At 37.6% G+C, this 26,646-nt stretch overlaps 1 pseudogene; it reads right to left on the bottom strand.

Annotated features, from left to right (window-relative positions):
- Positions 1–26,263, bottom strand: part of LOC149233948 (heat shock cognate 70 kDa protein 2-like) — a 48,536-nt pseudogene extending 22,273 nt beyond the window's left edge.
- Positions 26,264–26,646: the final 383 nt, after the last annotated feature.

Here is a 26,646-nt window from a genome sequence, read left to right as displayed (position 1 = left end):
TAAAAAAGTTAATTTATTTTTTTCTCAATTAAATCTATTAATTCCCTTATATAGAACAATTAACTTATATCAAATACTCTATATTTATCACCAAATCAATTTTGCTATAACACTATCAAAATTATAATAAAGTGATTATATTTATTTACTATGACATTTACAATAAATTTATTTACAAATCATGTTCTTAACTATTAGACTCACTGAAACTATAACCATATCTAATTCCAATATATCTAATTAATAATTTAAACTATAAAATAAATATATAATTTCAATACATGTAATTAATAATTTAAACTATAAATTAAATCAACAAAATATCATAAATTAAACAAACTATTATATTTATTAAACCATAAATTAATTAAGCAAACCATTAAATGTGAAGACTTTCCATAAAGTAATTAATCAAAGCATTAAATGTGAACACTTTCCATTTTTGGGTTGTGACTGCGTTATTGTTTTGATGTTGTTAAAGCTTAAATGGTTTATTTCTATAAAAGACAAATTACCTTGAAATGAGGTGGGCCAACCATCAATATTTGCTAATCATATGCCTCTAAAAATAGAGGCTATTTATTAAGATGCGAATACTTTCCATTTTTAGGTTGCAGTCCTCACTTATTTAGGTTGTGGTCCTCACTTAGGGTGTGGATCTTGTAAAGCTTAAGTGATTTATTTCTATAAAAGACAAGTCGCCTTCGCCAACAATCATTATTTGTTAATAGACCAGTTGTGAAGCTTAAGTGATTTATTTCTATAAAAGACAAGTCGCCTTCGCCAACAATTCCCTTTCAGATTGAAACATTCAAACTACGAAACATAAATACGTGATTGATGACCAACAAAACATATGGTTCGAAATAAGCCGTGAAAATCCTTTCAATTCTTTAGAAAATTTGCAAGGTTGGGAGTTGATGTTCCTACTTTCATCTTAATCAATTATCTTAAGAGAGGAAGAGGGTATGGAATTATTTTTTAATATAGATTTTTATATTTTCATATTTATTAATGATGTAAAGGTTGTATCAATATTTAATTATGGTAAATAATATAAATTTTACAATAAATTAATAAATATGGTATAAACATTATATAAGCTGAGATATATAAAGTTAAGAGCATTTAGATTCAGTGTTGTGTATTTCAATTTATATAGTATTTATTACTTTGTTGTGGGATGTATATTGATTATTTTTAATTATTATTGAAGTGGGAGTTAAAAAAAAAAAAAAAAAACGTGATCTGAAAAAATATGAATATCATAGTCATTGACAACCTCATGTAGCGTTAACTCTATATCTTTCTCCAACTTCCCATTTTGCATACCTAGGGGTCTCTTAATAATAAATCCAATGTAAGGTGCCTTAATCCAATGGGATTCTTATGAGATTGACAATGACAAATCTTAAAACATTATTTGTGATCTCTCATTGATATCCTTCAAGTTCTTTCTTCAAGGTAACATGTGTAAAAATATTGAACCAATAGAATATTATATATGATCATAAGGACTTGATAGCAACCATGTTATAAGAGAGCATCCCATTATCATTAAAAAATGACTGATGACCATATAATTATGCATAAATAGTTAGAATGACTCTATCAAGCATAATTGGGTTAGGAAATTAGGGCAATTTTTAACCCCATATTAAAATGTTATCCCTCTTACAACTTCTCCCCTTCTACATGGTATTAAGGAGAAATTATGGTCTATCAAGTAATGAGACTTTGTTGATTCAACACAAATAAAAAAATCTCAATATAATGTCAAGAAAGAAGCTCTAAATGCCACTTAGGCTTGCAGAGTCCATTCATCAACAAGCTTATGAGCTTGGATTTGTACATGATCTTCTTAATCGCCAACATTATAATATTTGATTCATATATAGGAGACTTATAGCCCACTTGCTTTGCCAACACAATATCCTGCAGAATTACGATACACACAACATTTCTCTATATTATGCAAAGATCTATGTCATCTAATTCACTACAAGGCCTTTTTTCTTAGTGTAGCCTACACATAACAACTAGCTAACAATGCCAATAATGAATAAGATTTTGTGTTGGTTTCTTTATTGTTATCATTAGGAAAACACATAAGGATTGGTTATGCTTATTTGATTCAAGGTTTGAGTTCTTTTGTGTTTACAATGCCAAGTGCAAATTTCTTTGCTCCTTGTTCTCTAGTAAGAACGTGACGATGGATTTTATTATTGGCTTTGCAAGGCCAAGTAAATTACCCTTAGTGGGAGAATAAATGCACCATATCAAAACTAAGATAAAACAACCTCTATGTTTTAATATGTCAATCAATAGACCCATTGTTTCTTAGTTAAAATACTAAACAATTCTTTTAGTTGGACTACCAGTCAAATAAGTTATTCAATTAGATGACAACGCCATAATGAGTACTCTCATCCCCTGAAATTCTCAGTGTCGAGGACTTCTTAATTGAAGAAAAGATAATGAGAATATTTATGTGTTTTTGCTCTAAATTAAATGTGTGTGCGTGTGTGTTCTCAGAATTCCAACAATGCATACACATTAATAAGACACTATTCAAACATCAATAAGCATCATACAAACATATATATTAACCCACCAATGTCACAACACAATCAATGTAATTGTTGTTATTTTAATTTCAATGCGTCAATCCTCCATGGGATTACTATCCTTTCCTTCATAATTATTTTCATTATAGATAGAAACTATATATAAGCATATCATTGCTAAGGAAATAAAATCTCTATCATAATCAATTTCAATTTATTAAATCAGCTAATCAAATTTTCTCCCACAAACGATGAATTACCCAAATATTTTATCATGATATATTGGTCCAACAATAAAGAGGTAACTTTGAAAGAGAATATCTCTAGATCAATGAATTACATTCCATCTCATTGTTCCTTTTGAAGAAGATAAAATAGGAAACTACCAATGATGTGATAAGAGAGACATCTCCTTGCTAAGGAAATTTCCCAACATTTGTTGGAAAGAGAGAATCAATGTTGCTTGAGATTAATTCAGCGAATTAATTACTAATTCTATGTTGGAATGAGAACTTAGCTCAATGAATTACATTCCACCTCATTTTTCCTTTTGAATAAGATAAAATAGGAAACTACCAATGATGTGATAAGAGAGGCATCTCCTTGCTAAGGAAATTTCCCAACATTTGCTGGAAAGAGAGAATCAATGTTGCTTGAGATTAATTCAGAAAATTAATTACTAATTCTAGGTTGGAATGAGAACTTAGCTTAACATAAAACCATGCAAGAGAAGATATGATCCATTGAATGATGCATACTCCTACGCCTTATTTGAAAACAATATACAACACTAATAAACATGTACTCATTGTGCTAAAGGATAAAGGAATGCATGGGAAGTGGGCATGTCTTTAGAATGGCAAGACTTTGGTGTTAGATAATGCTAATGATCTAGGAAGATTGAGAATATGATATTTTTTGGAATTATTGCCATTCTTCATATGCATAATTAGAAAATCTGATTGGAAATTGCAATCAGTGGATTCTAAAAGTGTTGATCTCAATTGGATATGAAATGAATTATTTGAATATGATAGCTATTATATTAACCAATCAAATGAAAGGGTTGAACCTCAAGCAATAATTGACAATAACATAATGAAAATATTGTTATACATAAGAATTACATGGATATAAGCAAGGATTTATCTAACCCAGTGTATAAAACCATTTATTTGACTCTTGAGTAAGTAATAGATTGATTGAAAGGTGGAACTTATTATGACTATTGAGATTTAACTTTCCATCAAAGTAACTTATGTAAGAGTGATGGATAACCTTTAGCTTCTAACAACAATGAATCACATAGACCATGAATTAAAACATCCAAAGAATTCAATAGAATAGTGAATTGATTAAGCCACTTGGGATCAAAATCCACAATAAGAAATATGCATTACAGACATAGAAATTAGAACATGTTGTTTAATATGACGATTTTATCCTAGAAACTAAAATGTGAAAATTAGCTCCAATTGTTGATCGATTCTCATTTCAGAAATATTTGGTTATAAGGTAGTTCATGGCTCTCTATGCATCCTCACCTATCTCAACCAACAAAATTCCCTTTGTGATATTAATTACATCATGATATAGGAGAGATTTGGGGCATTGAGAAGGCCAAGAGACAAAGCTTTCATTTCCCCTTGCTCTTTCTCCTTCAATTCTCTATTATTTTTATGTTTTCAATTTGATTATTTATTTTTCCTCTCTTACTTCATTTATTTTTTTTCCATTTTAGCATTTTCATTATCCTTCGTATTATTTTATCTAATATTCGTTAATTTTTGAATTGTAATTGTAGATATTGGGTCTTACAACCACTCACTAGTTCATATCCATTTTGGATCACACCTCCCCCTTGGGAGGCTTGGTTGGGCTCCAAAATATTAGAGGAAATCAATTTGGATCAATTTACCTTCTATCTTCCTCTCTAAAACATGGGTCTAACTCTAGCTCTCTATTATATCTCTAACTGTGGCATTGGTTGTGAATCAGAACTCTAGCTACTAGCTTTGGCTTGGGTTTTTGACTCACTTGTTCCCATGGTGTAGAAGTTAATGCTTATTAGCTCTTAGATCTTAGAAATAATTAGATATGAACTCTTCAATCAAAATCCACTCCCATCTTCAACATGCAATTCTCTTACAGACTTAGACTTGGAGATAGTCCATGTTGGTAGTTAATGGAAGCCAAGTTGAATAATAGGCTATGCTTGTTAAGTGAGATCCTAATAGTTATGCCATCATGCAACAAATATACAACAAGAAGTGTGGATTTCCCTCTTATGCTAAGATTAATTATTTCTTGACAGAGAAAAAATAATTTTCTACAACATCAGGTGAATCACCACCAACATGGATGATCACAATAGCTTATTCTACCCCAAAAATTTGCTAGTTCTTCCAAATGTATGGTTGTAGTCGTTTTCTTTGTCGATTGTCATGGACTTTTAGGGAACCAAATAGTCATCAAACTCCATGCAATGATATTTGGCACATCTCCAAGAATGGATTTTGATGTTGCAATGTTGAAATCTACAATCCACATTAGCAAATTTAGGGCCAAAATGGACCTTATAAAAAAAATAGTGCATCGTGAATTCAAAATTCAATAACTAATAAAATCCCAGAGAATTGAATCAATGATAATTATCGAGTTAGACATATAAAAATCAAGAATGATAATGTATCATGTTTCTATTTGATAATATTTATCCACATATACACCTAAACTTAATTCAAATCTTGATAAATTTGTCTTGGGATATGTTTAATATCTTTGAAATACTCAATATTTATATTTTTAGTATTTTCATGACATTTATTAACATTTACTTATTTTTATATCAATAATAATATATGTTTCCATAGTTTATTAATAATATATTGCAATTATTCCCCCGATGGGGGTGGACACATGATTGGAAATCAGGTATCTGGGTTGTCCCCTCATCCCACGTGGCAAGCATGTTATGTTTTAAGTGTAGCTCACAATGACGATACCTCTACCATGCAAACTCTCCAGAATCCAAGTCTTAGGCATTAAAATTTGTTGTGGAAATCATTCCAATTTTTGTAACATGGGTGATGAGTTTTGGGTGCAGGGAAAACAACAAGGGTCATGATGGAGACCATGTGTGCTCGCCTGGGTATTGGCTAAGTTGGCACAGTGCAGTGGTCGACTATCTTGCAGATGTATGGAATAAAATTGATTTTCAAATTAGCATTTGGGGCCCGAGCACAACTCTGAGTGGTGAGATTCTTCTTGGTACAGAGCTTGGCTGGGAAATTAGGAAATTTTTCACCCTTCTAGACCGTGGGTTTAAGGTGGAATGTTCTCTCTGTATCAAGAAGGTAACCCCACTATTCTATTTTTGAATTTCTGGTTGGTTTGTCATTTAATTTGTGGATGAATTCTGGGACCATTCGGATGGGGTGTCATGGAGTGTAAAAGGGACTAGGAAGGTGGCCTCAATGATTTTCTCCAAAGGGCGATCTAGGGTCTGAGTCTTGGGGTGTCAATTTATCATGCTCTAGTTGTTGTCATAACTTCTAGCTAGTGTCTGTGAAATATCAGATTTCGTTACCATCTCTATTTTGGTTTGGCTCTTGTGACCAGCTATTTTTGTGTCTTGAGTCAGTGGTCACTAATTTCTATATTTCACCCCTTGTGTTCTTTGGGTTGTTGCTGGTTTGGCGTCAGTTCCTTGTGGGTAGGCTCTCCAGCTAATTGGATGAATGAAGTAACTAATTGGAAGGTCATCGGTTTAGTTGTCGAGGGTTCCCCTGGAAATTTCTTAGATTGGTGTAAGTTTATCTCCTTTCATTACAAGGCCCTTCCACTCTGGTGTTTAATGCTTCGAGAAAATATAGGTCTCCTTGTGTTTCGGGTCAGTGCTCCTACTTTTATTTCGCTAGGGGGTTTGGGGTCCCTTCTCAAGTACTGTTTGAATTTCTTGTCAGTCCAGTGGTAATGTCACGCCATTGAGGGTGGCCATGTTGTGGGGTTGGTCATCATTTCCTTGTAGGGCGTCTGACCAACAGCCAAAGTTCTCGTTCAGGAAATTATACATATATGGAACATGAAGGTGAGGTGTTTCATGCTCTGGACCGTTGTCTAGGCCATGTGGACGCACAAACTTCATTGGAATACATAATTGAGAAACTTAGAGGCATTCAGGCAATATGGAAATTATTATAGAACATCATTATTAGGAACATAATGAGCTAGTTGCATGACATTCAGTTTAGTCAAAATGAGAATTTGGAACAGTTGGATAATATTCATCAGAGCCATTGTCGCACTAATGAGCATCTTCGCGATCTAGAAGCTCGAGTTGAGCACATCAACTTCCACATGCATGAACGTGGTGGCTATCATGTTGCACCCTTTGTACTTCCTCCTCATCCTCCTCCTTGATATGCTAATGTCAGTATTTTTGCTCATTTTGCCTCCTTTTTGTGATGTATGGCTCTTAAGCCTGGAAAAAATAGTGCTTTTATGGGTCTATATTTGGCATACTTCAGCCCCCAATGCCAACAAGTCTGGTCGGAATGAGGCACCGAGGGCCATAGAGACATATTTTCTAGTACCTTTTTTTATGAGAATATAATAGAAGAAATTTGACTAACAAAAAAAATATATGTTGTAATTTTATATGATTTATAATTTAAAACACACGCACACATACATATATGATGATGGTGGTGATGATGATTAACATCCACTAAGACCAATATGGTCTATTGAACCTTAAGAAAATAAGAGACTAATCGACATTCTTTAGCATTTTATTTCTATGATTGAAAAGAAGGGAGAGAAGCATTATCAAATCACTGTAGTTTTGCTAACTTAACAATTCAAAAAGGTTGGTAGTGTGGCAAAGATTTTGAAAATCAGCATGGATGTGAGTAAGAGCCAGGAAATCCAAGAGAAAGTGATTTTCATCTTCAACCCTTTTAGTATCGCAAAGGTGACAGACTCTTTCATCCTAAGGCGTTTTGGGAATAGACCAAACTCATTTTCACTTTGAAGCTCATGAAAATTAGTTCTTATCTTAGCAACATTCATTTTCTTCTTAGCACTGGTCAAGATAGAAAGATAATTCTGGTTTTCAAGATTGGGGTTGATCACCTCCTTATAATACCTTAGCTTCATTTTTCCCTCTAAATATTTATCATCCCACAACTTATCCTTAAATTTGGAAGTAACAATATTTTTAATATTATCATCATTCTTCAAGATGATCTCCTCCTTTACCCCCAATGGTCTATCCAACGTTATGCATCCTTATACCAACCTTTCTTGAGTCGGAGTTAGGGTTTTTGGATTGAGTTAGAAGCAATTTTAGGATATCTCTTGGCTTTCATGTTGTATATCTTCTCCTTATACATGAGATACCTAATCATAGTCATGCTTTGGATGGGGAGGGGAGGCTAGCTTCAATCAAGAGGATAGGGTAGGGATTATTACCTCTAATCTTGAGGTTGCAGGTTATAAATGTTAAGAAATTTACTGCATAACATAAATAAATACTGAGAGAAATAAATATAAAATTTACCAGCAATAACCATAAACACATAAATACACATGTTTATCCAGGAAAACCCCAAATCCAGGGAAAAACCCAATCATAATGAAATTTCATTATCCTTGGCCAAAACCCTGGCCAATCCGGCCAAGTGAGCCTTCACCGCACACCTCCAGGCCCTTTCATTACAATGAAGTCCTTCCAGCCTTTTATAGGCTCCATTACATATAATACCACGGGCATAATACCATGGGTGCACAATACCATGTGCCCCAAAACCATCACTATTTACCCTGGTCAACTTTTGACTCTATCCCAAGTCAAGTTTACCTAACAATTCCCCCCTTAAACTTGACTTGGGGTTCCTTGACTAACTCCAGCCAAACCTGCTAAGTGAGCTAATCCCGCTCACTCTAGCTCTTACCCCCCTTAGAGTTTTTACCCGGGGTATTGTTAACCCGACATCCCCCCTATCACCTAGGTCTAACCCAAACTTTATCGGTGATCACCCAGGGGTACACATGCCTTACCAGGTCTTAAAGTAGTATGCCCATTTACATGCAATAATTTTGACTTCATTAATTTTTTTTTCGTTTCTTGCTGCTGCGATTCTGATCCATCCTCTCTCAATTTGATTTGCTCAAAAACTTCTATCAAACCACTCCAACTGCGAGCCTGATGAGAACCTTGTAGATTCCAGCACCAGTGGCCTCACGTAGCAGAAAATGAACAATTTTTGAAGCTGCATGAACCCTGAACAATTCGTCAAAATGTTCCAAACTGGTAAATATCGCAAATGCACTACAATCCCTGGCGGTTATGGCACTATCTTCCGCACATTCTCCTTGAGGTTCTTCCGCGTACGATTGTTCCACCATTATTTTCCAGACCCAGATCTGGAAAAACGCAACAATAACCATAAACACATAAATACACATGTTTATCCAGGAAAACCCCAAATCCGGGGAAAAACCCAATCATAATGAAATTTCATTATCCTTGGCCAAAACCCTGGCCAATCCGGCCAAGTGAGCCTTCACCGCACACCTCTAGGCCTTTTCATTACAATGAAGTCCTTCCAGCCTTTTATAGGCTCCATTACATATAATACCACAGGCATAATACCATGGGTGCACAATACCATGTGCCCCAAAACCATCACTATTTACCCTGGTCAACTTTTGACTCTATCTCGAGTCAAGTTTACCTAACAATTCCCGAGTCAAGTTTACTAGAAATTACTATACTTTTACAAGGTAATTTTACATTTGTTTTTAGCTTTGGGGGTGCTGCCCCCGAGCCCCCGCCGAGGGACCGCTGGCCCCCGGACCCCCCAGCCGGGGGGGGATCGGCCCCCCGGCACCCCCCCGCGTGGAGGGGTGTACAAGACTTCCTGGGGTATACATCCGGCTGAAACAAAGACCTTTGAACAATCATGCTCCACACACAACAATCTCCCACTTGGAGAATGATTGTAGCAACTCCACTACTACTTCATTTGCTGGACAATGACTCCTCTTTGGACCTGGTTGTTTTTCATCTTCATCGTCATTCTTGAAGACCAATTGAAACTGAGCATGTTCTCAGTTTCTCCCTGGTTACAACTTTTGTTAGCATATTTGCAGGATTCTTGCTAGTGTGTATCTTTTCCAGCTTCAACTCTCCATCTTCCAACACTGAGCGTATGAAATGGTACTTGAGCTGTATGTGTTTAGTCCTGGAATGAAATGCTAAGTTCTTTGCAAGATGAATGACACTTTGACTATCACTGTATAACGTGCCCATATCATGCTCCTTACCCAATTCACCCATAAACCTTTGTAACCAAATCATTTCTTTACTAGCCTCTGTAGCAGCAACATACTCTGCTTCTGTTGTTGAAAGTGGAACAACACTTCAGATTTTTGAAACCTAACTGACAGTTGTTCCTCCAACAGTAAATACATATCCTGTAGTGCTCCTCCTGTTATCTCTGTCACCTGCCATATCTGCATCAACATATCCTTGTAGGGAGATGTTTGAACCACCAAAGCATAATGCTTTATTTGTGGTACCTTTCAAATATCTGAGAATCCATTTCACTGCCATCCAATGTTCCTTTCCTGGATTGTTCATGTACCTGCTTACAACTCCCACTGCATGTGCAATATCAGACCTTGTACAGACCATTGCATACATTAAGCTTCCAACTGCTGATGCATATGGAACTTTAGACATATAATCCATGTTTTCTTGGGTCTTTGGGCACATTTCCTTGCTAAGTTTGAAATGGCTAGCAAAAGGTGTACTAACTGGTTTTGCATTGTGCATGTTAAATCTTTTCAACACCTTTTGTATGTACTCATTCTGAGACAATGTTAATTTACGATTTTTCCTGTCTCTAGTTATTCTCATACCAAGGATTTGTTTTGCAGCTCCCAAATCCTTCATTGCAAATGAATTTGCCAATTTTCTTTTGAGCACATTTATTTCCTGCATGTTAGATCCTGCAACAAGCATGTCATCTACATACAATAACAATATAATATAGCTGCCATCATTTTGCTTTTTCAAGTAAACACAATGATCAGAGTGACATCTAGTATAACCTTGTTCAGACATAAACTTGTCAAATTTTAGATACCACTGCCTTGGAGCCTGTTTTAAGCCATCCAAGCTCTTCTTCAACCTGCACACTAGTTTCTCCTTCCCTTTCACCTCATATCCTTGTGGCTGCTGCATATATATCTCTTCAGGCACTATAAACCCCTGGCATCAAAGAATCCCTTTGAAGCCAATATCTGGCTCTAATACCAATTGTTAAGAAATTTACTGCATAACATAAATAAATACTGAGAGAAATAAATATAAAATTTACCAGCAATAACCATAAACACATAAATACACATGTTTATCCAGGAAAACCCAAAATCTGGGGAAAAACCCAATCATAATGAAATTTCATTATCCTTGGCCAAAACCCTGGCCAATCCGGCCAAGTGAGCCTTCACCGCACACCTCCAAGCCCTTTCATTACAATGAAGTCCTTCCAGCTTTTTATAGGCTCCATTACATATAATACCACGGGCATAATACCATGGGTGCACAATACCATGTGCCCCAAAACCATCTCTGTTTACCCTGGTCAACTTTTGACTCTATACCGAGTCAAGTTTACCTAACAATAAATTTCTTTTGGATCAGCTCAATCCTCCTCCATGATTGTCTAGATATACTACAACCCCAAACCTTACATCCATATAAAATAATAGGGGTGACAAGAGTCTCAAAGGGGCTCTTTTTTTTATTCCATGCCTAAATATATATTGACTTAAAATTGTTTTGAAGCCCATAAGAAGTTTTCTAACCCATAATTTTCCTTTTCTCAATGCTATAATTCCAATTGAGTTGATGATGAATGTTGATTCCCAAATATGTATATGAAGAAACTTTCTACAAGTAGTTATTATCATAAATGAAATTATCATAGTTTATCTTTTTGGATTTAATTATCATGAATTTATTCTTGTTGGAGGATTCTAAGCTGCTTGTCGAGATCAACATGGCCCATGGCTAAAAGAATGATATCATCAATGTAGGTTTTAACCCTGTACAGAAATTACCTGCATACGAATTCTTAAACAAAGAAAATAAACAATGCGAGAGCATAACCCATAAAACACATATGCACAGAGATTTTTCCCTGGATCCCAAAACCGGGACTACCAGCTTGATTTTTCATTATGTTCCTTTCAATATTACAATACATATTTATACATACCGAAGCATCCAATACCATGGACCGAAAACCATCGCGTCCAATACCATGGACCGAAAACCATCGCGTCCAAAAAACATGTGCGAAAAAAATCATAGGTGGGTCCGCCCAACCTAACATATGGTCCAAAACCAAAATTTTCCGGGGCGCTGCCCCGGACCCCATAAAGTGGGGTTACGGGTGCCCTTCAAACCCCCTATTAACTACATGGAAAGAATATAACACAACCCAACAATATCCCACTTGTTGTTTTCTTTCCACAGGGGGCCACAGGAGAGCTTAGTCATTTTTTCAGCCCTGAGATTCCCATTGCTTCTCTACACCAAGAGAACTTCTCAGAGCTCACAGACTTTGTCAATGCATCTGCAGTATTCTTCAAAGTGTCCACCTTTACCAGCAACACCTTTCTGTCTTCTATCATATCCCTCACAAAATGATACTGAACATCAATGTGCTTTGTCTTTGAATGATAAGCAGGGTTCTTTGCCAAGAAAATTGCACTTTGGCTGTCATAGTCTATTCTTATAGCTCCCCGTACTAACCCCATACTTGAACACAATCTCTGCAACCAAACTGCTTCCTTGCTTGCATGAGTGGCTGCCATGTATTCTGCCTCTGTAGTTGATAGTGCCACTACAGATTGTTTCTTACTCATCCAACTCACTGCACCTCCAAATAGGTTAAACACATACCCACTTGTAGATCTTCTCTGATCCAGATCTCCAGCCCAGTCTGCATCAACAAAGCCATGAATATCCAACACTCTGTCCAATCCTGGTCTTCCTTGGTAGCACAAACCATAATCATTAGTGCCACACAAATACCTGAAAACCCGCTTCACTGCTGTCCAGTGCTCCTTCCCAGGTTTTGACATAAACCTGCTCAATACTCCCACTGCATGTGCAATGTCTGGTCTAGTACAGACCATTGCATACATCAGGCTACCCAATGCACTTGCATATGGAACATGAGACATGTCCTCTTCCTCTTCTTGTGTCTTGGGACACTGTTCAGCAGATAACCTCACACCTACAGGAATAGAGACCTTCACCGGTTTACTATCCTACATATTAAACCTCTGGAGTATTGTCTCGACATACTTCCTCTGGTTTAACCAGAGCTTCCTCTTTGACCGATCTCTTTTAATTTCCATGCCCAAAATATAGTTTGCAGCACCAAGATCTTTCATGTCAAATTTGGAGGACAATTGGGTCTTCAAATCCTGGATAATTTCTTTGTCATTTCCAACCAGCAACATATCATCCACATACAAGACTAGATAAATAATACGGCCACCAATTAATTTAAAATACACACAATGATCTGCTTTGCTTCTGGTGAAGCCAAGTCCCCGTATAAATGTATCAAATTTCTGATACCACATCCTTGGTGACTGTTTTAACCCATACAGAGACTTCTTTAACTTGCATACTAGTTCTTTCTTACCCTTCACCGCAAAGCCTTCAGGTTGCTTCATGTAGATTTCCTCTTCCAAATCCCCGTGAAGAAATGTTGTCTTCACATCCATCTGTTCTACCTCAAAATCAAAAGTAGCAGCAATAGATAAAAGTAATCTAATAGAAGTTACCTTGGCAACAAGAGAAAAAATATCACCAAAATCAATTCCCGGCACCTGGGAATAACCTTTTGCTACCAACCGAGCTTTGTATTTCTCCACCTTTCCTTTTGCATTTGTCTTCTTCTTGAACACCCATTTGCTGCCAATGGGTTTCCTTCCAGCCGGCAACTCCACCAGATCCCAAGCCTCATTTTTGTGCAAAGATGTCATTTCATCGACCATGGCCTCTTTCCAGAGTTTTCCATCCTCTGAATCCACTGCTTCCTTCACAGTTCTGGGATCATTATCAGTAACAGACAAAGAAAAATTTGAACTGAAAGCAGATGGACTATACCTTTATGGCTGCCTTCTTTCTCAAATTGATCTTCTCACAGCCAGAGTTTGTGGCTCTTCATCTTCTGATTCCTCCTCTGCTGCAAAGTCTGATTCTTCCTCCTTTGGCTCAAACTCTATCTTCTCAGGTTCCTTTGGTTGGACTTCATGTTGAATAACATCTTTTACCTCTCTGAACAACACATCTCAGCTGTACACAACCTTCCGTGTGACTAGGTTCCAAAGCTTATAACCCTTTAAACCATCCTTATATCCAATAAAGATGCACTTTTCAGATTTACTATCCAACTTGGTTCGTTTCTCCTTTGGAACATGTACATATGCATCACATCCAAATACCCTTAGATGTGAAAGAGAGGGTTTCTTACCAGTCCATACTTCTTGTGGAGTCTTATCCTCCAACGCTGATGAAGGTGATCTATTGATCAGGTAACATGCAGTATCCACCGCCTCTGCCCAGAATTCCTGTCCTAACCCGGCACCACTGAGCATGCTTCTTGCCCTTTCCATCAATGTCTTGTTCATTCTTTCTGCGACTCCATTTTGCTGAGGTGTATATGGAGTAGTCTTCTGCCGTGCTATACCACACTTCTTACAAAATTCTTCAAATTCCTTGCTGCAAAATTCTCCACCATTATCTGTCCTCAGCACCTTTATCTTCTTCTCTGTCTGATTTTCCACCAGAGCCTTAAATTCTTTAAACCTGTCAAAGACTTCAGATTTCTTCTTAAGAAAATATATCCATGTATTCCTTGAGAAGTCATCTATGAATGATACATAGTACACAGACTTACCCAATGATGGAACCTTCACAGGTCCAAACACATCACTGTGCACAAGCTCTAATATCTGTTTCGTCCTCTTACCACCAGAGGGGAAACTCACTCGATTTTGCTTCCCATATACACAATTTTCACAGAAATCAAAATCCAGAGAGCTATTATTCATACCTTCTACCATACCTTTACCATGAAGTATTCGAAGGCCCTTCTCTCCAATATGTCCAAGCCTTTGATGCCACAACATGGTCTTCTCTCCAGAGACCACTAGATTCTCTACTCCATTTTCAGGAACCATAGAACTATTGCACCCATCAGCAACAGTGCTACCTTGCAGCTTGTACAGAGTTCCAATCCGAACTCCCCACATTAATATCAGTGCTCCTCGAACCATCTTGCAGGTATCTTTCTCGAACACCGTCTTTACACCTGCATCATCCAACTTGCTTACAGAAATAAGATTTCTGGCCAATGCAGGAATATGTAGAACACCCGGAAGTGTTCTAACCCTTCCACCTTGCAACTTCAACTTTACTTTTCCCCGACCAATGATTCTAGCCTTCCTATCATCTCCTAAGAAGACATCACCACCATCGTATTTCTCATACTCGCAGAACCACTCTCTATGGGGAGTGAAGTGAAAGGATGCACCTGAGTCAATCAACCATGCCTCATGATCTACATGTGTACTTGAAGAAGCCAAGTACACATCCCCACCTTCATCTGAGGTGGTTTTCGCCTCTGCAGAAGGAGAATCATCAGATCCCTTTCCTTTATCAGGAGCTTTAGATTTACAATCCCTGCTGAAGTGCCCTTCCTTTCCGCATTTCCAGCACACCACCTTTGTAGGTTTTCCTGGAGATTTAGATCTCCCTCTAGATTTAGATCTCCCACTCGATGACTTATTTTTGTTTCTGTTCTGGGACCATCCTCGTACAGACAAGGCATCACCATTCTGGTTGTCCATATTTTTCCATCTCATCTCCTCCGTCAGCAAGGCTGAGACTATTTCATCAAACTGCAAAGCAGTTGCATTGCTACCTATTGCAATAACCAGACTATCCCACGAATCTGGTAGAGAACACAACAGACTGATGCACTTATCTTCATCTGAAATTTTAATATCAACAGATAATAACTGACTTACCACAGTATTAAACGCATTCAGATGCTCTGTCACCGAGTCTCCATCTTTCATCCTCAGGTTATATAGCTTTTTCCGCAGGAACAATTTATTCACCAGAGACTTAGATTGGTACAAAGTCCCTAACTTGACCCACAAAGCCTTTGCCGTAGCTTCCCCTGATACATTTAGCAATACTGAATCCGAGACACACAATCGTATTGTGCTCTTTGCCTTCTGATCCAACTTCTTCCATTCTTCATCGGTCACTCCCGATGGTTTAGTACTGAGATCTACCGCGATCCACTGATCTTTATCCACCAACAAATCCTCCATCTTGAGTTTCCACAACTCAAACTTCTGACCATTGAACTTCTCAATCTCTATCTTTCCACTGCTCGCCATCTTCTTTCACCACCAGAATCGATCTCGCAGATCTCCCACTGAACAGGGTCTACCACAGGCCCGAGCGAAACCCCTCAGCAACAAAGGCGTCCCCTTGAAGCCAAAACAGCTCTGATACCAAATGTAGGTTTTAACCCTATATAGAAATTACCTGCATACAAATTCTTAAACAAAGAAAATAAACAATGTGAGAGCATAACCCATAAAACACATATCCACAGAGATTTTTCCCTGGATCCCAAAACCGGGACTACCAGCTTGATTTTTCATTATGTTCCTTTCAATGTTACAATACATATTTATACATGCCGAAGCATCCAATACCATGGACCGAAAACCATCGCGTCCAAAAAACATGTGCGAAAATCATGCACAAAACCATAGGTGGGTCCGCCCAACCTAACATATGGTCCAAAACCAAAATTTTCTGGGGCGCTGCCCCGGACCCCATAGAGTGGGGTTACGGGTGCCCTTCAAACCCCCTATTAACTACATGGAAAGAATATAACACAACCCAACAATCAACATAGAGGATAAGAGTAATGGCCATACTAGTAAGCCTGGTGCCATCACATATTGTAGCTTCCAAGCACTCTTCTAGCTTATGAATGTAAATTCCAAAAAAGTGTAGGGGATAACGGATGTCTTTGCGTAACACTAGTATTACATGTAATTTCTTCTGACCAACTTCAATGGTCTTGAGCTTCTCATAAATCCCAATTAAATTAGCCCTTAGCTCGAGAGGAACCATTATCTCTTCTAGCCTCTTCCGTAGCTTATCTCGAGGAACAGTGTCGAAAGCTTTTCTAAAGTCAAAAAGACAATAGAAGAGATTAATATTATTATTGTGACATTCCTTAACAATGATCATAATGGTAACAATATGGTATATAATTGAGTGACGTATCCTAAATATATCTTTCCCTTTATCTCTTTTACCATGGCTTTCTAGCCAAAGGCTAATCTTTTCTTCCAAAATGCATCCATACTACTTGGCTAAAATGTGGGTAACCATAATGGTCTTGTAGTTAGAGGGAATGTTTTTGTTTCCACTTTTGAAGATAGGCACAACAAGGATTTGCATCAAAAATTAAGGAAGCCTTGTTTCACTACCATATTAAGGAGCTTGTGTATACGAAGGATGAAGATAGACCTTCCCATTTTGATAATTTCATCTTGGTAACCTTGAATACCCCTAGCTTTCCCATTGGCGAGTTTCTTATTCTCAAACTCAACGTCTTCCAAAGAGAAGATATCCTCTTATATAGGATTTTTCAATATGTTTCTTATTGCATTAGGGGAATCATAAACATTCTTAAGATATATATCCCAATTCTTTAAGGATATCATATTTTTTTTCTTTCATTTTATGTACAACAATTTACCTCCAAAACACTTGGGGCTCAACTTTAGAAAGGTGAAGAAGATGCTCTTTCCTCCTATTTATATAAGATATTTTCTTCCTTTTAATGAGAAACATTGTCAATACTAGTTAGCTTCCCTGTGAGGTCTTAAAGAGAGTCATACCTCTTTTTAACCTTGAGAATTTTTTCCATCTACAATGCTTTTGTCTTTCATGTATTATTCCTTGTGTCAACAATGGGGGGACTTAGACAATGAAAGGTACAACTATGATAATTTAAAAAAGGAAATGGGAAAGAATGAGGATCAGAGAAGTAATTTACAAATGAAACTCCATATCATCATTTTCTTACCCATTATTGAATTCATGTATGTCTACAGTTCTTGGGGGAAGCTCAAGATATTTTTGGAGAGGTTATTGACCTCCTCGTCTAATTATTGCAAGATGTGACTATAGGAAATAACTCAAAATAAGAGGCTACCCCTAAATTTCTTGAAGGATATAATCTAAGTTGATATTTTGGACGATATCCCTTCTAATGGCATAGTCAATGGACAATGTAGAATCCCCAAGAACTTGGAGCCTAGGAATATTTTTCATCTTGGAAGTCTCAAGAAGAAATCAAAGCCCTGTAAATTCTACCTTGTTGTTTGATCCATTACTATGGGAATATCTGCAAGAAAGGAAATGAGATTGATGGAAGTAGATGACCACTCCAACACCATAGCAGGATGGGTTTCCTTGGCATGATACATTAATTATGTCCAATGGAATATCATAGTCAAGCTTTGGAATGTGTGGCATGTGTTGTGGAGAGGACTTATGTTCAGTTCGATATCCCTTAGAAAGAGAAATAATTTTATAAGTGTGTAGCTGGTCCAGGTGGATGTTGGTAGCCATCCACCTATCCCATTTGGACCCCCACAACTGTCTCTTTCAGTTTGTCAGTTTTCGTAATAGTAGCACAATTTACTATTTTTAGCAGTTTTTCGGGTCCTAAACTTCTGGAGCCGTTTTGAGGCCCTAAACGACGTTTTTTGGGAAATCTGGGAGAGACCCATGGACCCATGTTTCTCTTCCCAAAGTTGTAGTGCTTGGATAGATATTTCTAACTAGCTATTGTATGTGTCAAGCAGAGATCGTATGCCAAAGTTACGACCCCAGGAAGTTGATCTACCAAATTACCCAAACAGGGCCCACAGTTTGGCGTTTCATCTTCTAGGGTTAGTTTTTTGGATGTTAAGGGTTTTCCATTGTTTCTCAACAATAAATAGGCCTTAGGCATGTAGCCAGCACATCTCTTCTCAAAGATAAGTTAGCATCGCCCTAGCTGGTTTATTTCCATTTCTATTTGTAAGCATATTTTAGTATTTTACATTAATGAAATGAAGTATTATTTCCGCTAAATATTTGTATTTATGGTTAACTCTATAATTTTTTGCGTTCCTGTTTAAGTCCAGATCAGTGGTATCAGAGCAAGATACTTTTTCTCTATTTTTCTTTGCATGTCCCTAATGAGGTCGGGATATAAGGAGTTAGGGCTTGAACTGGTCGAACCTTTGCAAGACCAGCCTCGCAAATCCCGACGACCTCCCATGGCAGATGAAAAGAAAGATGAGGGAGCAGGAGATCCTATCAAAATCTTTCTCGAAGAAGTCCTCAAGTGGCAAAGGAACGCGATGATGGACAACTTTTCCCAGATCCTTCAGTGGCTACCTAGAGGTGACGCATCAGCTTCCAACAGCTACTCTGGAAACGCCACACCGTTTAAGGTACAAGTTAATTTTGAAATACCCATATTCGAGGGTCGGATAGACGTAGATGTCGTAGATAAATGGTTAAATCTACTAGAAGGGTATTTTTTTGTTCATGAATTTTTGAGTGGGGAAAAGATTGTTTTCACTCTTCTCAAAGGATCCCCCCACATCAAGGACTGGTGGGAAACCTACTATGAGCAGAAGGTTGAAAGTACAGGCTCACTATTTTCAGCTGCACCCACTTGGAATTCATTTCAGGATGCCATCAAGGAGCAGTACTACCCTGTCAAAAGCTATGAGGACAAATACATAAAGTGGACCACGCTGCGGTAGGGAAGGGACCAATATGTGCCAGAGTTCACAAACATTTTTCATACCCTTCGCACACAGTTGGGTATCAAGGATTCTGAGCTACATTTGGTACTCAAATATCACGGCTGCCTACAACACCACAAAGTCGAAGAAGGACACAGGAAAGTGGTGTGAGTTCCACAAGAGTCCCACTCATAACACAAGTGAGTGTCGGACCAAGTAGTTGCTGGTGGCCGAGTTGAAGGCATCTGAATCAGATGCATGTTCCGACCCTAGGTCAGAACCCGACAAGGGGAATGTCAAAGGGAAGCTGATCATTGATGCGAAGCCCAGTGCCACTATTGCCACCGCCAAGATACAGAAGAATGAGCCTGAAGATCCAAAGGAGGGGTAGCATCTTTTCTACTCACAGATGTGGGTGAAGAGTTCACCGCTGCAATTCATTATCAACAGTGGCAGCGAAAAGGACCTGATTTCAGCAGAGTTCGTGAAGCGGTTGGGCCTACCGACTACACCACACTCGCAACTGTACAGTATCGAGTGGCTTCACCAAGGACGAGATCTTCAAGTTCACCAGTAGTGCCACCTTCTCTATAACATCAAACCCTTCACAGACGAGGTATTGTGTGGTGTTACACCTCTGGATGTTTGGGATGTATTATTAGGCCAACCATACTTGTGGAGGCGACATGCTGTGTATGAGGCAAGGCCTCACGCTGTTATTATTTCTTTGGGTAATTCATTATACAGGATACTGGAGGTAGCTCCACCTACCGCCACCTCTTTGATCGCTACTAAGAAAGGCAGCACGCTCATCTCACAGACTAGGAAATTATTTTTTGTCTGGTTCGTTCCCAAAGTAAGGGGAAGATCGTCGCCACATCCATGACCCCCGTGAAGGGTTCCTCCACGCAGTTGTAGCAGCAGAGGGATATGGTCATGAAAGAACACAGAAAAAACTTCTTCTCACCCACATGGCCACCACACAAGTTTTAGGTGGGTGACAAAGTTTGGTTACATATGCAAAAAGAACGCCTTATAAGGGCCCATCAGAAGCTCAGACCACTCCGACATGGTCCTTACAACATTACCAAGGTTGTGGGAAACAATGCTTTGGAGCACAACATTCCTCCATTCCTTCATCTGCACCAAGTGTTCAATGTGTACCACCCTCAACCATGCTTCCCACAATTACTGGACACATCAAAGATTGCAGAACAGCTCACCAGGGACCAATTTCAGCAGATGAAGGAACTCAACGCAATGGGGACCATTGCTTCCTAAGGGGGGAGGAATGATCCAAGTGGATGTTGCTAGCCACCCACCTATCCCATTTGGACCCCCACAACTGTCTCTTTTAGTTTTTCAATTTCCGTAATTGTAGCACAATTTACTATTTTTAGCAGTTTTTCAGGTCCTGAACTTCTGGAGTCGTTTTGAGGCCCTAAACGACCTTTTTTTGGAAATCTTGGAGCAACATGGGTCCATGGACCGATGTTGCTCTTCCCAAAGTTGTATTGCTCAGATAGATCTTTCTAATGAGCTATTGTACGCGTCAAGTAGAGATCATATGCCAAAGTTGCGACCCCGGGAAGTTGATGTACCAATTTACCCAAATGGGGCCCATAGTTTGGCGTTTCATCTTCTAGGGTTAGGTTTTTGGATGTTAAGGGTTTTCCATTATTTCTCAATAATAAATAGGCCTTCAAGCCTCATTGTAAGACATTTCAAAGGCATGTAGCCGCCACATCTCTTCTTAGAGATAAGCTACCATTGCCCTAGCTGGTGTATTTCCATTTCTGTTTGTAAGCATATTTCAGTATTTTACATTAATGAAATGAAGTATTATTTCCATTGCATCTCTATATTTATGGTTATCTCTGTAATTTGTTGCATTCCTGTTTAAATCCAGATCAGTAGCTCAGGGGCCATCGCCTTGTCTTGGAACATAATTGAGTTACAAGCTCTTCATATATTTTCAATGATGATGCAAAGGAAACCCAAGTATGAATGAACAAAAATATCTAATATCCATTTCCTTATACATCATACAAGAGAGTTGGAGATTCAGAGGGATTTGGGATTAAATTTTGATTGAATAAGTGTAAAAACATGTGTCACAGAAGGACAATTTACAAAGAGATGTAATGTTGTCTCTTCCTATTGATTGCATATTATTTATTCTATTTTAGTACTATGTATTATTAGTAAAATTTAGTGTATGATGTTTATTATTATTTATTTTTTATATACATAAATTTAAACTTCTCATTATTATTTTCAACTATCATCTTGTAACTTTATATTAGTTTAAATTACATGGTATTGTGATGTGGCAGACACGGTTTATTATTTTATAATTTCCTTAGGAGGCCCATTTTTGGAGTAAATTCACTCTAATGATTGTGGTTGTTCTTGATATTAGCATCAATTCATTGTCCACATTGTTGATGATGCTAGTCTACTCTTTTTTACTATAACTCCTTGGATAGTGTCTCCTATTCTGGAGATGTAAGCAAATCTTTATCTCCTTAACTCTTCACTCCCAACACCCTTCTCTTGGTTGTGAAATTTGGGTTGAAATTCTAGATAAAATTACAAACACTTTTCTTCCTACTATAATATGGATTGGATCATTATATTTTTTCATCCATATCGATTCTTTCAGAGTGGAAAAATTAGAGGAACCAGCTCACAGGACCATTTTTACTAGGGGACCTAGTTTAGAAAAACAAGGTCTGAAACCTTCTAGGGGTGTTTTGAGGCATCAAACGATGTTTCTTGGGGGTTAAAAAGTGTTTCTTTGGCACCACTCCTTTTTTCCATATTCTACACACAAGGACCTTTCCAATGACGCAAGAATCACGTCAATCAAATTATGTATGTGAAACTTATTCCACTCAAAATTTAACCTTCTTGTTTTCACCACCATAATTTGAGAGAATGCCACGCTAGCCCCCATTATTCATGAAAAAGGGGATAGCCACATGATTATGATGTAGAAGACTCTAGAAGAGTTTATATTGTAACTCTGGTTAAGATTTGAGGTAGTCAAACCTAATCACTAGTAGGCAATCAAGTTATGTTTTAACTGATCCACTAGGAGGAAATAGGATTTCAATCTTTCGAGTGAATTTATTTCATAGTAGAGAAAAAATAGTCAAGAGGGATAGGATATAGAGAAAACAAGGAGGATTCGTGCATTGTAGCATTCCACGGGCCACAATCCATACTTCTTTGTACTTGCAACCATATTTCCATTTAGAGAAAGAATGAAGTGTGCTCACCTTCCAATTGGTTTTTTCTCCGGAAAGGGTTTCCCAGATCATATCTTGTGTCAAATGTGTGTGTGAGATTTTATTTTTCCATTCTCTATTTTATACATAATTTTCATTCACATGCATGCATTATTAACAGCAAATCTACAGATCCAAAAATCTAATAAAACTATAATTATGTAGAATTCTGTATTTTAAATATAAATTTATTAGATCTTTTATGACGAATTGTCCAATGGAATATCCACGACAATTTATGGATGACGTTGTCTACTCAACTTGCAATGGGGAAAAAGATCTTAGTATTACATGGATTGCTTGACATCCTTGTTTTCTCTAGGTGCCCCTAAATTTTATGTTGGCTTGGGCAAGTCTTCTTGCCATTATTCCTCTAAAAGAAGCTTGCTTGTGGCATGTGGTGTTGTTCCTAGAAAGATGACTCAAGATGACCTTTCTTTCCACATAATGAATGTTCCTAATAATACCAATAGTTGATAGTACTATGGCCTTTCTTCCTACAATAGTGGCAAACATGGGAGGTCCCACTTGCTCCATACCTCTTAGTCTCCTTCTTCTTGTTTTGCTAATTGAATTTCTAATTTCTAGTGTAGGATGAGTCTTTACACTCTCTCTATCATTTCCATTTTTTAATTTGCCACAAGGATGGAGTGGTAGTGTCTTTCCACCCTCATTTGTTGATGATTTTTGTTTTGATGAGTAGGCTAATTCTATTGCTGCATTTGCATTCACAAATGTGATCTTTATGTTCATGGATTTTTCCTTTTATTGGATCAAAACCTAGGCTTTCATACCTTAGCCGTAGATCAACAACAATAAGAATTAGGATGCCTTGTGTACTCTTACCTAGCCCTTGTCCATTGTATCCATTTTACATTAAAAATTTTAAAAACCAATGCCTCTTATGCCTTTTAAAATCACCACTTTTTCTAAGAAAACTCTAAAGTAGGTGAGCTTACTAGAGTTGTCTTAGTCATGGTGCTAGCCTCAACAATTGAAATAGAAGGTAATTTTTATTTTTGGGTATTTTAGGTCTCTACATGTTTCTTTTCCAATTCTTCTTCCTTCTCTATTGATCCGAATTGGATCCTTCAACATTTCTCATGACTGTTTCAAAATTATGTCAAATCAAATCTTATGAATAACAAGTATCAGAAATGACCTCTGGACAATGGCAATTGTGGCCTACACAGAACAATGAGGACCCTCAGTCAAAGTGCACTAACCGTTGGCCCTGTTAGAGCCTAGATTGACCTCAGGCTGAAGGGAGGCAATCCTAGGATAACCACAAACCAAGCTTAACCTGGTAGCTAGCCCTACCAGGTCGGGAGAGGGCTCTCTCCTTGTGAATTTCAGTCAAGATGACTGAATCAAATATGGATTTTAGGCTAGGTATAGTAGCTCAGAGGATTTGATTGGATTTTTTTTGGGTCAAAACAGCAAGAGAAACGATGATTTGGACTATGGAATCAATGTCAGTTTCTGCCGACAAACCTGGGGCAAATTAAGTGCCATGTTCAGCCAAGTGAAGATTGTAAATGTGAGAAGTATAAGGGAGAAAGCCCACTGCCCTACAAGCATCAGACAAAGGATGAATCTGCAACAACAACTTTAGATGAAAGAGAATCACGAGGTTGCTCAACAAAGCATCTAGCCAAGGATGAATTCTGCTAAGACAACCATTACAACTAACAGCAAAATCATCACGAAAGGAGCATCATTATGGATGAATTCCTAACATATCACTTAGATAATGCTGTAACAAGGCAGAAAAAACATAATGTGTAAATGAATGACAAGAAAAACATACTAGACATCAGCGCCGTGATGAATCCCAGATCCAAAGGGCAAAAGACTATTTTATTAAAATGGTATTCAGGAAAAATTTTACACAAAACCAAAACAACCTCTCTGCTGCCAAAATCGAACCTCTATCTTTTAAAAATAATCCTATATATAATATTACATATTAATTATTGATTCCTAAACATAGGAATCAAAATAATTAAAATAGAAAAAAAAAAAAAAAACCTAAATATGTTTTTATGCGGTCAAATTACCTAAATTAAATTATAACAAAATAACTAATTAAATCTCAAAAATAAAAAAGGAACAATTAATTTGCTGCCACAAGTTGAATTGCCAAAATCTGTTGTGGAACATCGCTGGAAATCAGGGATAATTTGGGATGATGATCAAATCACCCTCCACCTGCGCTCTGTAGATGCCTTGGGTTCTTGAAATATTTTCCATTTGTTCGTTGAATACTTTGAATGCTGCCACCTTGCACCTGCGCGAATTTTGGAGTTTGGTTGATATTATGCTTCAGAACTTTGCTACCTCACTCTCGGCTGTTGATTTAAAAATGTAGCCATTTGTTACTGCCAAATTGATAGATAATTCTCCAGGCCAATAGTTCACATTTTGAAGGGACTGATTGCAAATTCAAAGGACTTTAAGATATCTAGAAGAACTGTTGTAGCCAAGAATTGTTCACAGCATCTTTCTCCAAGCCAGACTTCAATTTATTGACTGCTTGAAAAGCTTGTTCATAATCCATTTGATCAAGAGGTAATGAGGAAAAATCCTGCAAAAAATTCCTTGCTAGGGCCGCACCTCTAGACATATCATCAGGTCCATACACTCGTTTCTATTTCACTCCCACCTCTTCCATTGTTTGATCTACATTTCCAGAGACAGAAGAAAAGTCTTTTAGTTCAGCGACTTTCTCCTTAGTAAGAGCAATCACATTTTCAGGAAACTAGGCAAATTCAGCCACATGAATTCCAAAACTCTAGTCACATGGCCCTTCCGCAACCTTGTACAACATAGTCAACTTTTGAGTATTTGTATCAATATGTGCACTGACATGATAATTTGCAATACCCACTGACAAATACACCTTGCTTTGCTTTAGTACTCCTCAAATTTGTCGAGAGGGTTTCTCACTTCTTTCTAGTCAAATTGGTCTACATAGTCTTTAGTAGAACGCAGAGGACACCCCCTGAATACTGGCATATAAAGAATCCCCAAGATATCATAGACATAAAGATTTTGAGGAGACATGAAGAGTCTCTGGTCAGCAACATAAGGAATTAATGGAACTGGATCAACGCTCTGCCCCTTTGTACAAGTATCCACCATCTGTACTTTGAGATCACCAATGTTTTGATCATCTGCTAACATCTTCAGAAGGCCATCCCTAAACCTTTTCTTCCTAATACAATGCAGTGCAACATCAGTGCAAAGAGCTGCAAGATCTATCCCAACATAACCATGTGTATTTTTCGAAATACGTTCAAGACCAACATCTTCAGCAAGCTTCAAATTCTTTGTGTGGATGCGAAGAACTTCCAATTGACCAACTTCATCTAGAACCCCAATGTCAATTTCACGATCAAACCTACCAAACACTCTAAGTGTTGGATCAATGTTGTTAGGCCTATTTTTTGCTCCCATGACAATCATAAAGATCGAGATTTTAGACCATCCATCAATGTCAATAGTTGATATACAATGTGCCTCTCTACTTCATTTATTTTCTCCCTCTTTGGAGCTATAAAGTCAATTTCATCAATGAAAATGATAGAAGGAGCATTCTTCTCTGTTTCTTCAAAAGCCTTTCTAAGATTTCTTTCATTTTCTCTAGCAAGCTTTGACATAATTTCAGGACCATTATTTAGAAAAAGAAAGCCCCAGTCTCATTTGCCGTTGCCCTAGCAATCAATGTTTTTCGTGAACCAGGAGGACCATAAAGCAAAATACCCTTAGGGAGCTTAACACAAATGGATTTGAAAAGTTGTGGATGCCTTAGTGGTAATTCAACTAATTCTCTGATCTGT

The sequence above is a fragment of the Pinus tabuliformis genome, chromosome 8 (assembly GCF_031772625.1).
Source record: "Pinus tabuliformis cultivar Carrire ecotype Pingquan chromosome 8, CPIR1, whole genome shotgun sequence".
NCBI classification, from domain to species: Eukaryota; Viridiplantae; Streptophyta; class Pinopsida; order Pinales; family Pinaceae; genus Pinus; species Pinus tabuliformis.
This window is presented reverse-complemented; position numbering and strand designations above follow the sequence as displayed.